This window comes from Bos indicus, chromosome 24 (assembly GCF_029378745.1).
Source record: "Bos indicus isolate NIAB-ARS_2022 breed Sahiwal x Tharparkar chromosome 24, NIAB-ARS_B.indTharparkar_mat_pri_1.0, whole genome shotgun sequence".
Taxonomy (NCBI): Eukaryota; Metazoa; Chordata; class Mammalia; order Artiodactyla; family Bovidae; genus Bos; species Bos indicus.
In genome coordinates, this window is record NC_091783.1 from 37,442,073 (window position 1) to 37,458,140 (window position 16,068).

Genomic DNA, 16,068 nt, shown 5'->3' on the forward strand with positions numbered 1-16,068 from the left:
GGCTGATTCATGTTGATATATGGCAGAAACCAACAACAATATTGTGAAGCAACTATCATCCAATTAAAAATGAATTAATTTAACAACAACAAAAAAGGACCATAACTTGTGTTGTTGTTTAGTCACTCAGTTTTGTCCAACTCTTTACAACCCTATGGACTACAGCATACCAGTCTTCCCTTTCCTTCACTATCTTCCGGAGTTTGCGCAAACTCATGTACATTGAGTCAATGATGCCATCCAACCATCTCATCCTCTGTCACCCCCTTCTTTTGCCTTCAATCTTTACCAGCATCAGGGTCTTTTCCAGTGAGTTGGCTCTTCACATGAGGTGGCCAAAGTATTGGAGCTTCAGTATCAGTCCTCCCAATGAATATTCAGGGTTGATGTACTTTAGGATTGACTGGTTTGCTCTCCTTGCAGTTCAAGGGACTCTCCAGAGTCTTTTCCAACACCACAGTTCAAAAGTACCAATTCTTCAGCACTCAGCCTTCTTCATGGTCCAGCTCTCACATCCGTACATGACTACTGGAAAAACCATAACTTTGATCTTGTGAGAGAAGGTGAATTTTTTTATGCACTGTCTTTTAGAGGTTGTGGCAGAATTGCCATTATTCACAGAAGGATCAGTTCAGTTCAGTCGCTCAGTCATGTCCGACTCTTTGCGACCCCATGAACTGCAGCACACCAGGCCTCCCTGTCCATCACCAACTCCCGGAGTTCACTCAGATTCACGTCCCTCGAGTCAGTGATGCCATCCAGCCATCTAATCCTCTGTCATCCCCTTCTCCTCCTGCCCCCAATCCTTCCCAGCATCAGAGTCTTTTCCAATGAGTCAACTCTTCGCATGAGGTGGCCAGAGTACTGGAGTTTCAGCTTTAGCATCATTCCTTCCAAAGAAATCCCAGAGCTGATCTCAGTACCTCATTATTCATCACCTTTGATCAGTAATCAACTCTAATCTTTCATGTGGGCAGTTGGGTCTATTATTATAGAAGCAGCTCAGAGGGTTAGTCTTACTACAAATTTTTACCTTATGGTAAATACAATAAAATAATTGTATACGTCTTGTCTGATATGACTGGTCTCTGCTGAGATGCCCTAGAACAGTGCCCGTTGCTCTGGGTCATAGACGTCTGTAGGCTCCCGTTAAGTATGAGGGTTCCATAGTAGATACTCAGGGAGAGCCATCGTGTGGTCCTGGTGGGCACCCAGAGGATGTTTGCTGAATGAATGGATGAAAGAGAAAGCATGTGAACTGTTTCATTTATTTCTTTTATTAAGACTATATATTTTTGGAGCAGTCTAAGGTTTACAGCAAAACTGAGGGGACAGTAAGGAGATTGCTCATGTTCCCCCACCGCCCACATATACCCAGCTTCCGCCATTATCGGCTTCCCCTGCAGAGCAGAGCATCTCTTACAGTTGATGAACCTGCTCTGGTTCATGACAGTCATCCAAAGCCCATGGTTTGCATTAGGCTTCATTCTCGGGGAGAGAAAGTTTTTAGCTTGTTTCCCTCCCATTGTGAAGACTCGTATGTGCTGAGTTTGGTTTTCATGTTTCAGGCACGGAGACCATAAGTTTGAACAACTGGCCATGGCTTGTGTTTTTAAAATGGAAATCGTGGCATGCACAGACTTTGAAATGATTGTTACAGATGAGTGAAAATGCAGTGGCTTGCAGCTAAAACGAAGGGTTGTGATAGGATAGATTCCCGTTAAATCAACCAAAGTAACAATGTGTGTTGTCGTTTAGATTCCTGAGCTGGTCATCTCAGCGTGAGCTTTAAAAGCTTTTGACCAAGGTGTAAGCCTACGTTGCCTCTCTGTGTGAAGTATGATGGAGTTTTGATTTGGGGAGGCTTCATGTTGTCGATTAGTCACTCATTCGTGTCTTACTCTTATGGACTGTAGCCCGTCAGGCTCCTCTGTCCATGGAATTCTCCAGGCAAGAATAGTGGAGTGGGTTGGTATTCCCTTCTCCAGGGAATCTTCCCAACTTAGGAATCGAACCTGCGTGTCCTGCGTTGCAGGCGGGTTCTTTATCACTGAGCCACTGGGATGGCCCAGGGTTCGTGTACACAGCTCTAAGGAATGCTTTGGTGTAATTGGGAGGATACAGTAATTAGAGATAAGAGTGCGTTTTGAGAAAGTTAAATACTGAAAATATAGGAAATTATTTTAAAGATTATTCTTGTGACAGAAATTCTTTGAAAATAGCATGCTGATGTATTTTATTTGTGATAAAGTAAATTGCAGTGACGTCTTGAATGGTGGGCCAACCTAGCGCCTGGGTTATCATGAGGGTGAGAATTACTACTCAGACCATAGATCTTAGTTGTTTTATTTAAACAAAACAAAATAATGCAATCTATGTTATTTTTCTTAAATGATTTTTAAAGCGATGGACAGCAAGCGGCAGCCCCTCTTCACCACCTCAGTCTGTATATTTGTCTCCCTCCCCGCTCAATTTACAAGAACCGTGATGCCCTGAAGCGTTTCTCCAGGTTGTTACACCCTATCGTCCTACAGCACCTGCATACTTGGGTTCTGGGCTGGTTTTCTCAGAAAAACATCACACCCTCAAATTCCTTCAGAAAGGACTTCTCTGGTGGCTCAGTGAATAAGAATCCGTCTGCCAGCACAGAAGAGATGGGTTCAAGCCCTGGTCCGGGAAGATTCCACATGCTGCAGAGCCATCAAGCCCGTGCGCCACAACTGCTGAGCCTGTGCTCCAGAGCCCGTGACTTCAACAAGGAAGTCACTGCAGTGAGAAGCCCGCGCTCCACAACTGGAGAGTAGCCGCTGCTCGCCGCAACTAGAGAAAGCCTGTGCAAAGTAACTAAGACCCAGTGCAGCCAAAAATAAGTTAATTTTTTTTTAATTCCTTAAGAAAAAAATCAAGTTCCACAAGCCAGCCTGAGCACGAGGATTCAGTGAAGACTGCAGCAACACAAGCAGCTTGGCAGACATGGCAGATGCTTCCAACCTTAAAAATCCACTGGCCACTCTGAGTCTCCTTGGAGTAAAATTCCTCCTCACTTTCTTCTCCTCCATGGCCTCCATCACCCTTTTCTATTTAAAAGCAAATAAGCACAATTCTTCTTTCCCTACCCCTGGCCCTCTACTTGTCTACACCTTCAGGCTGGAGGCGGGCTGGCTGTGGCACCATCTTCCAAAGCAGAGTTCTGCTCCTTATAAGCAGAGGGCAGTTGGCTGTCAATGTCTTGACCTTGTTTGTCTTACGTGTGGATTTGAAAATCATAAGGTAGCACTGGCGTTACCTGGACAATGTGAGAAATATTAAACTAGGTTGTAACACTTGGTCCTTCTCCCCCACAGTGTGGTCATAAATTAGAAAAGAAACACAAGCCATGTTTTCAATTCCCAGATTATTTTTTTAAACTGAGAATGAATTACCCCCAAAGAAAGAACATGGTTTTATATCTGTGGAGAAACTCCTACTGTCTTAGGATTTTCTGAGCTTCTAAGTGATTTCCACCAAGTTCCAGGTGAGGCATCTTTAAGAGCTGACCACCATCCATGGTCTTCATCCAAAGGCCCAACATTGACTACAGATGGGGTATCGTAGCCAGTTCCCCTTTGAATGGAAAAGCAATACAGTGGTCCTTTGGGCTCCACAGGGGATTAGTTCTGGGACATCCCGTGAAACCAAAATCCATGGATGCTCAAGTCCTTTATGTAAAATGGTGTAATACTTGCATAGAACCTACATATATCCTCCTGTATACTTTTAATTGTGTCTGGATAACTCATAATACAGCATAAATGCTATGTAAGTACTTACAGTAGCTGGGTGTGTGACAAATTCGTTTTGCTTTTTTGAAACTTTCTGGAATTTTCTTTTCCATGAATACTTTCTTTTTTTTTTTTAATGTATTTATTTATTTTTGGCTGTGCTGGGTCTTTGTTACTGTGCGGGCTTTTCTCTCGTCGTGGCAAGCGGGGCTGCTCTCCAGCTGTGGTGCATGGGCTTCTCACTGCGGTGGCTTCTCTTGTGGAGCACAGGCTCTAGGGCTTCCCTAGCTGCAGCGCGTGGACTCCGTAGTTCTGGCTCTCAGGCTCTAGAGCACAGGCTCAGTAGTTGTTGCTCCAAGGCATGTGGGATCGTCCCAGATCAGGGATCGAATCCACGTCTCCTGCATTGGCAGGCAGATTCTTTACCACTGAGCCACCAGAGAAGCCCTTCCGTGAATCCTTTCAACCCATGGTCGATTGATCTGAATGTACCGAGAACACCTGGTGGGCAGCTGCAGGGGGGAGGGCAGCTGGCAGACGTGGAAGCTGAGAGAAAAGAAAGCACGGAGTGACCAGAGCTGAGGGAGGGAGGTTGCCAAACAAGACAAAGGACATGGAAGAAAAGCTTTCAAAATTATTGTGACTTCTGCAGGAGAATTTGAGGAAATCGTGCTTCTTCTTTTTTAAAAAAAAAAAAGAGGAAATAATCAAAATATTCAGCGGCTCTGAGAAGAAAGATCTGGATTCTGAACCACAGAAAATCGCCCTTGGGCTGAGCGTCACGCCAAAGGCTGAGGCTGCAGCTGTTCTTGTGTCCACACCGTGGGAACCTGGGGGCTGTGCGCGCGGGGAGGGATGGGGTGGAGGCCGCCACTCTCTGGTCCTGACTCCAGGAATCAGGGGACGGGGTGTGGCTTTGAGAAGTGGAATCATATAGACTGTAGTGGGAAAAGCAGCCTGCTGCAGCCTTGGCCCTTCCCCAAAGAATTTCTTTAGGGTATTGTGGGCCTTTGTTAATGTTGGATTATTCAGCCTCCAGAAAGCTGGGGCTGCGCTTGGGCCTTGGGGGCCCCCCACACTTGCTGGCCATTACCCAGCTGTGGACTGGTGTTCCGTCGTGTATTTCCCCAAGTGAAGAAGTTAAAGCTAAGAATGTGGACTCCTTGGAACACACGTATAAGCTGTATTTCATGCTGCTGGGCGCGCCCTGCACTTGGAAATGATGTCATTTTTAGCAATGAGAGTCTGCTCCGAGGGAAAGCACCCCCACTCTTATAGTAAATCTGAAAATGACACTTCACTGTCGATTGCAGCTGAGTTGGGACAGCCTCATGGTTGAGTCACTGGACATTTCTCCAGTTGACTTTGTCTTAGGAACTTGTTCTGTCCTCAGGGTTAAGAAGGGTGATCAGTTGTGGAAAACTTTTACTTATTTGCTGTATGATCAGACCATAAAACAAAGAGGATTTTGGGGTTTGAAATCTAACTTGCCATCATAAGTACCCAAGGAAAAGACTTCAAGAGGAAACAGGAAAAGAAACAGCTTACAATTGTGGTTTCTCCAGCAATTATCAATATCAGTAATCTCAGATATGCAGATGATGGGCTTCCTGGGTGTAGTGGTAAAGAACCCACCTGCTAATGCAGGAGATGGAAGAGACCTGGGTTGGGAAGATCCCCTGGAGAAGGGAATGGCAACCCGCTTCAGTATTCTTGCCTGTAGAATCCCATGGACAGAGGAGCTTGGCAGGCTACAGTCCATGGGGACACAAAGAGTTGGACACAACTGAAGCCACTTAGCACATGCAGATGACACCACTCTTATGGCAGAAAACAAAGAACTAAAGAGCCTCTTGATGAAGGTGAAAGAGGAGAATGAGAAAGCTGGCCAACTCAACATTCAAAAAACAAAGATCATGGCATCCAGTCCCATCACTTCATGGCAAACAGAAGGGGAAACAATGGAAACAGTAACAGACTTTATTTTCTTGGGCTCCAAAATCACTGCAGATAGTGACTTAAAGCCATGAAATTAAAAGATGCTTGCTCCTTGGAAGAAAAGCTATGACAAACATAGATGGCGTATTAAAAAGCAGAGACATTATTTTGCTGACAAAGGTTCATATAGTCAAAGCTATGGTTTTTCCAATAGGATATGAGAGTTGGACAATAAAGAAGGCTGAGCACTGAAGAATTGATTCTTTCTAACTGTGGTGTTAGAGAAGACTCTTGAGAGTCTCTGGGACTGCAAGGAGATCCAACCAGTCCATCCTAAAGGAAATCAGTCCTGAATATTCATTGGAAGGACTGATGCTAAATCTGAAGCTCCAATACTTTGGCCACCTGATGCGTAGAGCCAATTCATTAGAAAAGACCCTGATGCTGTGAAAGATTGATGGCAAGAGAAGAAGGGGATGACAGAGGATGAGATGGTTGGATGGCATCACTGACTCAATGGACATGAGTTTGAGCAAGCTCTGGGAGATGGTGAAGGATGGGGAAGCCTGGCGTGCTGCAGTCCATGGGGTTCCAAAGAGTCAGAGACAACTGAGCAACTGAACAACAGCAAATATCTCCTTTGTTTTGGGAAAGAGACAATCTCCTATATGTACATTTTCATTTTCAACACATTGCTTTGGTCTAAGAGCTGCGATTTAAGAAATGTACCAAGCTATATTGTAATTTGATTTATTGTTTTTTTAATTATCTTTTTGGTGGCCATGCTGAGTCTTCATTGCTGTGCGTGGGCTTGCTCTGGTTGCAGAGAGCAGAGGCTAGTCTTGAGCTGTGTTGCTTGGACGTCTCACTGCAGTGGCTTCTCTTGTTGTGCAGCATAGGCTCTAAGTGCAAGGACTCAGTAGTTGTGACACACAGGCTTAGTTGCTCTGAAACATGCGGAATCTTCCCAGACTAGGGATCGAACCCATGTTCCTCTGCATTGGGAGGCGAGCTCTTAACGACTAGACCACTAGGGAAGCCCTGTAATCCGGTTTTAATCAGGGCTCACCAATCTGACTTCGAGATCCATTAGGTACATTTTAAGAAATACATTTGCCCAAGCCTTTTGACTTTTAAAGCTTAGATGGATCCACCTAAGGAGTCAAGTAAAATATTTAGCATTTCTTTTCTTTCATGTTATTAATTTCTCCATCAGTTCAGTTCAGTTGCTCAGTCGTGTCCGACTCTTTGCGACCCCATGCACTGCAGCACGCCAGGCCTCCCTGTCCATCACCAACTCCCGGAGTTCACCCAAACCCATGTCCATCGAGTCGGTGATGCCATCCAACCATCTCATCCTCTGTCGTTCCCTTCTCCTCCTGCCCTCAATCCCTCCCAGCATCAGAGTCTTTTCCAATGAGTCAACTCTTCACATGAGGTGGCCAAAGTACTGGAGTTTCAGCTTTAGCATTAGTCCTTCCAATGAATGCCTAGGACTGATCTCCTTTAGGATGGACTGGTTGGATCTCCTTCCAGTCCAGGGGACTCTCAAGAGTCTTCTCCAACACCACAATTCAAAAGCATCAATTCTTTGGTGCTCAGCTTTCTTCATAGTCCAAATCTCACATCCATACATGACCACTGGAAAAATCATAGCCTTGACTAGACGGATATTTTTTGGCAAAGTAATGTCTCTGCTTTTGAATATGCTATCTAGGTTGGTCATAACTTTCCTTCCAAGGAGTAAGCGTCTTTTAATTTCATGGCTGCAGTCACCATCTGCAGTGATTTTGGAGCCCAAGAAAATAAAGTGTGACACTGTTTCCACTGTTTCCCCATCTATTTCCCATGAAGTGATGGGACCAGATGCCATGATCTTCGTTTTCTGAATGTTGAGCTTTAAGCCAACTTTTTCACTCTCCTCTTTCACTTTCATCAAGAGGCTTTTTAGTTCCTCTTCGCTTTCTGCTATAAGGGTGGTATCATCTGCATATCTGAGGTTATTGATATTTCTCCCGACAATCTTGATTCCAGCTTGTGCTTCTTCCAGCCCAGCATTTCTCATGATGTACTCTGCATATAAGTTAAATAAGCAGGGTGACAATATACAGCCTTGACGTACTCCTTTTCCTATTTGGAACCAGTCTGTTGTTCCATGTCCAGTTCTAACTGTTGCTTCCTGACCTGCATACAAATTTCTCAAGAGGCAGGTCAGGTGGTCTGGTATTCCCATCTCTTTCAGAATTTTTCACAGTTTCTTGTGATCCACACAGTCAAAGGCTTTGGCATAGTCAATAAAGCAGAAATAGATGTTTTTCTGGAACTCTCTTGCTTTTCCGATGATCCAGTGGATGTTGGCAATTTGATCTGTGGTTCCTCTGCCTTTTCTAAAACCAGCTTGAACATCTGGAAGTTCACAGTTCATGTATTGCTGAAGCCTGGCTTGGAGAATTTTGAGCATTACTTTCTAGCATGTGAGATGAGTGCAATTGTGCGGTAGTTTGAGCATTCTTGGGATCTAATTAGAAATGTGTTGTGTAGCAGAAAAAGATGAGAATTGTGATTAAAAATTTGTATTGGAGTATAGTTGATTTACAATTTTGCTTTAGTTTCTGCTGTACACAAAGTGAATCAGTTATACATGTACATATATCCACTCTTTTTTAGATTCTTTTCCCATATAGACCATTGCAGAGTATTGAGTAGAGTGCTGTGCTCTACTGTAGGTCCTTATTAGTTATCTACTTTAGACAGAGTGGTGTGTATATGTTACTCCTGATCTATAGGTGATGTGCTTTAACCTGTAAGAAGGCTCTCTGGTTTCTTCACTCACTCTCATGTGGCAGGGCGGGGGGTGCTTTTCCCAATGTGGACGATCAGCATTAGATGGGACACAGGGATCAGAATCACTTCCTTAGCTCGTCTTGTCCATACACACGGTTTCAAATGGCTGACTTTTGGATCATCCGTGGACACGGTGGACTTGGATGGGAAGTACTTCTTCTGCTTGTGCAGAACCCCTTTTCCTTCACACAGTTCTGAAATCCCTTCCAGCTTCAAACTCTACAACCTCCATAGTATTTACTTTTGGCAAACTGCTAATTCAGTAAAAAACTCACTTAATTATTCACTGATTGGCAGGACAGCAAACAAACAAATAAAAAAATCCATTTGTCAGAGGCGGGTCCTAGAACATCAGTCCACTGTCTTGGCCATTTCTCAATTGGAAAACCGGGCCCAACTTTGTAAAAGTGAATTACTCTGTAAAAAGGAAATTGTGACCCATGCCACCACACGGGTGAGCCTCAGGTGAAGGGGATCAGGACAGACCACCTCAAAACCTACCACTTTGGCATACTGATTATTCTGAGCTGAAAGCTGTTGAGAAACCACAGAGATAAGACCTTTCTTTAAAAAAAAAATTATTTATGACTGCACTGGGTCTTCATTGCTGCATGCAGGCGCTCTAGTTGTGGTGAGTGGGCTTCTCAGTGAGGCGGTTTCTCTTGCTGTGCAGCACGGGCTCTGGGATGTGCCGGTTCAGGAGTTGCGGCCACGAGCCGAGTTGCCTCGCGGCATGTGGAATCCTCCTGGACCAGGGACTGAACCCATGTCCCCTGCATTGGCATATGGACTCCCAACCACTGGACCACCAGGGAAGCCCAAGACAAGACCTTTCTGAAATCCCCATTGATGCCCCAAAGCATCACCTGTACAGGGATGAGAGGAGGGAACCTTATCACTGGAGGCAGAGAACAGCACCGGCAGGAGTCTGCCTAAACAAACCTAAGATGGCCCACATCACCTGTTCCTTTCCTACCCAAATCCCCATGATTTATTACTTCTTGAAGCCTGAACCCTCTTTTCTCTGTCTGGTGCCTTCTCCGCAATTGATCACCTTTTGTTAAAATGGTACCTAAGGCTCTGAGTCTAACTGCTACTTTGAGTTTTCACTTCTTTCCCATGAGGCCTTCTGGGCACATAAAAATATTAACATCAATAAAATTTGTATGTCTTTTTCTCCTGTTAATCTATCTTTTGTCAGTTTGATTCACAGGCCCCAGGAACAAACATAAGAGGGTAGAAAGTGTTAGTCCCTCAGTCATGTCTGACTCTTTGCAACCCCGTAGACTCTAGCCCGCCAAGTTCCTCTGTCCATGGGATTTTCCAGGCAAGAATACTGGAGTGGGTTGCCATTCCCTTCTCCAGGGGATCTTCCCGACCCACAGATTGAACCTGAGTCTCCAGCATTGCAGGCAGATTCTTTACCATCTGAACCACCAGGAAAGCCCCATAAAAGGGTAGAAGAAAAGTTTTTTCCTCTCCTACAGGGACATTATGCTAAGTAACACAAAGCCAGTTACAAAAGGACAAATACTCTGTGATTCTACTTACATGATGTACTGAGAGCGGTCAGATTTATGGAGACAAGAAGAATGTGGTTGCCAGGGGCTGGGAGGTGGGGGCTGGGGAGTTAGTGTTTAATATGGGTTCAGAGTTTCAGTTTAGGGTGATAAAAATGTTCTGTAGATGGTGTTGATGGTGGTGGTGATGTTTGTACAACATTGTGAATGTACTTGTGCCACTGAACTGTGCTGTGAAAAATGGCCAAGACAGTAAACTGTGGGTAATGTGTATTTTAACCACAGTTTAAAAAAAAAAAAAAGTGGAATTGCTGTGTCCAGCCTGAACTGCTCTATGGAAAACCTGGAGCAGTAGCTGTGTGTCAGACACCCAAGTCGGCCCTGAGTGCTCATTCGGAAACTTCTCGAGTTTACATATGTGGACTTTCCTTGTCCCTGGAAAGTGAAAGAAAGTGAAAATGTTAGTCAGTCTTGTCCGACTCTTTGCAACCCCATGGACTGTGACCCCCCAGGCTTCTCTGTCTATGGGATTTCCCAGGCAAGAATACTGGAGTGGGTTGCCATTTCCTTCTCCAGGGGTTTTCCCGACTCAGGAACTGAACCCCTGTCTCCTGCTCCAGGGGAGGAGGTTATTTCCCCAGACCTAGGTGCTCCCTACTCGGGAGAGGGAAGCGCCTCTTCTCCATTGTCTGTCCCATTCTGAATGATCCTGTGTGGAACCACACACGTGGAATGAAGCAACAAGAGCTGGCTCCAGGTTCTTTGGGGCTAGCCAGTGTCTGGAGGACGGAGAGGAATTTACTAGAAAGTCTATTCTTGGGAGAAATCCCAGTCAAGTGAGTGTCCCCCAGGGGCCGCCAGGCTTTCCATTTGTGTGGAGTGTAAAATAAAAACAGGTAAACACTGAATGCAGGGAAAGGACCCGTGCCTCGTGTAACCGCTGTGCAACGGGTCCTGTACCAGTAACGGGTGGTTATTTCAAGGGCACGTGTTCCCTTTGCTGCTGGGGACACAGGAGGAGAAATCAGATGAACAGATAGACATAGGCCCGTTGCTGTTCCCTTGACAATCTTGTGACTGTCTTGGCCAGCCCTGTCCTGCAGAACTTTCTGTGGTGATGGAGACGTTAACGTTGTTTATCTAACACTGGCCACTGTGGCTGCAAAGCATGTGAAATGTGGATAGTGTGATTGAGCAACTAGATGTTCAGTTTAATTTGATTTTAATCAGTTTATATTTAAACAGCTGCCCCAGATAACAGCTGTCTTCTTGGAAAGCACAGTGCTGGCTTACCTTCTGGTGTTGAGTCTTGTCCTTTTCCCATGACTGTGGACCCTGGGGCTTGATTGGGTTCTGGTAGGACTCCGGAGGGCTTCCCTGGTGGCTCAGCAGTGAAGAGTCCACCTGCCAGTGCAGGAGATGCAGGTCTAATCCCTGGGTCAGGAAGATCCCCTGGAGAAGGGAATGGCAACCCACTCCAGTATTCTTGCTTGGAGAATCTCATGGACAGAGAAGCCTGGTGGGCTACAGTCCATGGGGTCGCAAAAAGTCAGACTCTACTTACAGACTCAACAACAACAACAGGACTCAGGAAGCCACTTCTTCTGGCTGAGACCTGGGGGTCGATCACTCTGGGGCTTTAATTTTTATTTATTTTTGGCTGTGCTGGGTCTCAGTGCTGCAAAGGCTTTTCTTGAGTTGCGGTGAGCAGGGGCCCACTCTCTAGCTGGGGTACACAGGCTTCTCATTGCAGTGGCTTCTCTTGTTCTGGATCACGGGCTCCAGGGCACACGGGTTTCCGTAGTTGTGGTGCACAGGCATAGCTGCCCTGTGTCATGTGGGATCTTCCCCGACCAGGGATTGAACCTGTGTCCCCTGCATTGGCAGGTGATTCTTATCCGCTGGACCACGAGGGAAGTCCACTCTGGGTTTTTCTGTATGGACATTGGACTCTCCCAAACCTGGTCAAAGGTGGGCCTAGTGTCATTAATTAATTGTTTGATCAATCAGTTATTGATTAGCAATTAATAAGTTATTTATTCAGCACAGTAGGACAGTGTGAAAAACGGGGACATTATGGGGAACAGAGCCACCAGGCATTCTTGCTTGCTTGGAGTTTTTGAGCTGCAGAGAGAAGGATGAATTCTGAACGAGCACATTCAACTGTAATTGGAAACAGGTGAGGGGAGGTCTCACCTCCTGCTAGGAAGGCATCTTCATGGGGATGACATCAACTGGAAGCACAGTCACTTTTTCCCCTTGTGTGTTAACAGGGACACTTCCCGTCACATGGTCCCTGAGTTTTGAGTCAACTTTTCTAGTCCTTTTCTCCCACCTGCCTTCTCATTAGCATCTCCTGGGCTCATCTGGTGCCTTGACCCAGGGGAACTTGTAAAAATGGTGAACTCTTGTCTCACCCTCCCCTGCAAAAAAAAACCCAAAAGGACTTCAGAGGAGAGGAGGGGAGTTAGGTGGGGCTGTAGGGCAGCTCATTGCCTGCCCGCCCCCCACCCTGCCCCCAGGGGGGCCTGAGGCAGCTGGTCAGGGCTCCCCAGGGCACAGGATGCTGTTCCAGTCCTGACCCGAGGCTGGGATGGGGGCCAAGGCTCCAGCCCTGCCTGCCATGACTCTGTCCCTTTGGCTGCAGGCCCTCCTTGGCTGCCCCAGCTGGGTGCAGCTCGCTGATTCAGTGAATGTCTATGGAGCATCATCCTAGCCCCAGTCCAGGGGCTCCATTCACTCCCTGCCAGAGTCTGGGTGCTTCTCAATTCTGGCTGTACTCAGCCATTATGTGGGGAGTTTCTGCAAGGTACACATGCCTGGGGACCCCCTGCTCCAGACCAATGAAATCAGAATTTTGAGGATAAAGGCCTGGACATATTTAAAAAGTTCCCTGGGGAATTCCCTGGTGGTACGGTGGATGAGAATCCGCCTGCTAATGCAGAGGACACAGGTTCGATCCCTGGACCAGGAAGATCCCACTTGCTGCTGGCCAGGTGAGCCCATGCACCACAACTAGAGTGGCACCCCACCCCTGCCCCATTCACCGCAACTTGAGAAAGCCTGTGCGCAGCAACAAAGACCCAGAGCAGCCAAAAATAAATGAATAATAAAATTTTTTTTAAAAAGCTCCTTGGTAGGAATACTGTTCCACAAAGCCAGAGTGATGGGGAGCAGGCCTGGGGATGCTACTTGGGGCCTCCCCACCCTCCGGGGAGCCCCCTGGTTGCCCTTGGAGGAGTGGCAACCCCGTTTCTTGGGGATACCCTAGAAATGTTGTGGGACCAAACAGCCCCTGCCTCCCCCATGACACCCCCTCCCCCCAGCTGAGGCCTGGGAACCCGCAGATGCCTCGGGCATTGTATCCTCCTATGCAGGGAGGTGGCCGTGAGCTTTCCCACAGTGGAGGTGGCCCCTGATGGCTTCCAGCTGTCCCGGGGCTGGAAACTTGGTGGGAGACGCGGCCAACCTGAAGTCCATTGAAACCAGAAACCCTACAGCAATGGGAGTGGGGCGAGTGGAGAAGGTGGTGCTCCAAGGAGCTTTCCTAACTTAAAGAGCTGGCTCTGAAATCATCACTGCCTTCAGGGAGAAGAATGAAGTGTGTTGGAGAACTGAGCACTTTCTTGGGCAGTGAGGGGCTAAGGCCCCTGGCTCAGGTCGGGTGGGGTGGGGTGGGGGTCGTCCCTCGTCCACCGGCGTCAGAGCCCCTCCTCGCGGCTCAGCTGCGGTCAGAGGGCTTACTGTGGGCTGTCATCACCTGGCACACGAACAAAACTCCGGAGCAAACATATTTTCACGTTCAATCCTAAATGCTCAGAGGAACCAGGTTTTCCTGAGATCACACATTTTTCCAGCATTAGGCTGTGGTTGAGCAAAACAATGAAATGGGATTTTTCTTTCTTTTCCTGTAGTTTCTGGGGCCACACAGAAGATGCTTTGGGTAGGTGGGGTGCCAGATTGGGGGAGAGGGCAAGAGTGTAACCTGGACCGAATTAGATACTCAGGCTGCCTTCTCACCCAGCCTTCTGGAACATCTCCGAGTGGGTGGGGTGGCTTTGAATTTAGGGCAGTTGCCAGGCAGACTGGTGGCTTCCACGTGCTGGGAGGGCCATGGCGGGTGTAGGGGAGAACATGGGTTTAAAGCCGGTCCTGGCCCTTCCTGGGGCTTCCCTAGTGACTTAGATGGTAAAGAATCCACATGTAATGCAGGAGACCCGGGTTTGATCCCAGGGTTGGGATGATCTCCTGGAGAAGGGAATGACAACCCATTCCAATATTCTTGCCTGGAGAGTCCTGTGAACAGAGGAGCCTGGTGGGCTGCAGTCCATGGGGTTGCAAAAGAGTCAGACACGACTGAAGTGACTGAGCATACATGCATTCTGGCCCTTCCTGACCATTGGGAGGAGTCACTTAACCTCTCTGAGCCTCTCTTTTCCCAGCTGTGAGCACGGGATGGTGTTCTCAGTGGGATCTTGATGGGGAATGTAGGAGGAATGAGAATGAAGGGCCTAGGAGGGGGCTTTTGCCTCTGCTTTGCCCCCCAACCCCTTGAGCAGCCCTTTTCTGTTTTATTTATTGGGTTTTCACATCAGTTTTCCCCAAAAAGGCTCCCACCCAAGCATCTCAAAATCCACACACCCAGGCTGCATCAGAGACCAGTCATAACAGAGCCTCTGAGGCCGAGCCCGGACATGGGCGGTCTTTCACAGGTCCCTGGTGAATGTGACACGTGGCCAAGGTTGAGAACCATGCCCTCAAGACCAGGTGTGGTGACACTCCTGCCCAGCAGCGCTGTCGCCGGCCCCCCTAGAATTCCGCAGGGTCGCCTTGCCTGTCCTGGCTGGGGGCAGTGCCTGGCTCGTACGGTTCTGTGTCATGCTCGGGCCCCTCAGCCGGGGTGCCAGAAGTCTGTGACGTTCAGCCACTTGTGATTCTCTCAGGAATGTGACTTTGAACTCTGCCTGCCATGAGGCCAGGGCCTGAGGCGGAGTCCTTTGGCTGGCTTGAGGCCCCTTGAGGAACAACACGAAAAGGGAGCTGACTGCTAGTGCTGGGGTCAGAAATGAAGAGCAACTGACGAGACTCAAGAAAGCTGGGGTTGCCGTCGGCAGGAGAAGCCAAGGTGGACGAGGGGCTGCTCGCCTCTGTGCTGTGAGCAGGGCCCCTGGGGGTGAACTCCGGCTTGACCCCCCCGGGCGCCCAGGGGTCCTGGATCAGCTCTCTGCTCTGGGCTGCGGTCCAGCCCTGGGTCTGACGGACTTTCCAGCTTGTTGCCAGGGTCTCTGTGAGATGCATGAGTGCACATGAGTTAGTGTTAGTCGCTCAGTCGTGTCCGACTCTTTGCAACCCCATGAACTGTAGCCCTCCAAGCTCCTCTGTCCTGGGGATTCTCCAGGCAAGAATACGGGAGTGGGTTGCTACTTCCTTCTCTAGGGGATGTTCCCAACCCAGGGATTGAACCTGGGTCTCCTGCATTGCAGGTGGATTCTTCAACATCTGAGCCACCAAGATCTCAACACAAATAGTATGAGGTGGGTCTGCAGAGGCCCTGCTCCCTTTGCCAGGTGTCAGGAAAGAAGGTGCCAAGATAAATACATGGGGGGTGGGAGGCGAGGGTGCCAGGCATGTTGTGTGTAAAACACTAACCAAATGGGCCTGACTTGGCCTGGGATAATCTCCACCAAGCAGCAAATTGTCAAATAGAAGTTTGTCAGTGAAGTTCTGAAAGCCCAGTTTTTGAAAACTGTCCACATCCAGTGAGAGTCACACCTTCTTCCCTGGTGGCTCAGATGGTAAGGAATCTGCCTGCAATGCAGGAGACTCCAGTTCAATCCCAGGGTCAGGAAGATCTCCTGGAGAAGGGTATGGTAACCCATTCCAGTATTCTTGCTGGAGAATCCCCAGGACAGAGGAGCTTGGCGGGCTACAGTTCATGGGGTTGCAAAGAGTCGGACACGACTGAGCGACTAACACTCTCCGTACTCTCAATGAGAGTCATGGGC

At 47.8% G+C, this 16,068-nt stretch overlaps 1 protein-coding gene across 2 annotated transcripts in view; it reads left to right on the forward strand.

Moving 5' to 3' along the window:
- Positions 1-16,068, forward strand: part of EMILIN2 (elastin microfibril interfacer 2) — a 59,949-nt gene that overhangs the window by 13,378 nt on the left and 30,503 nt on the right. The window lies entirely within an intron of this gene.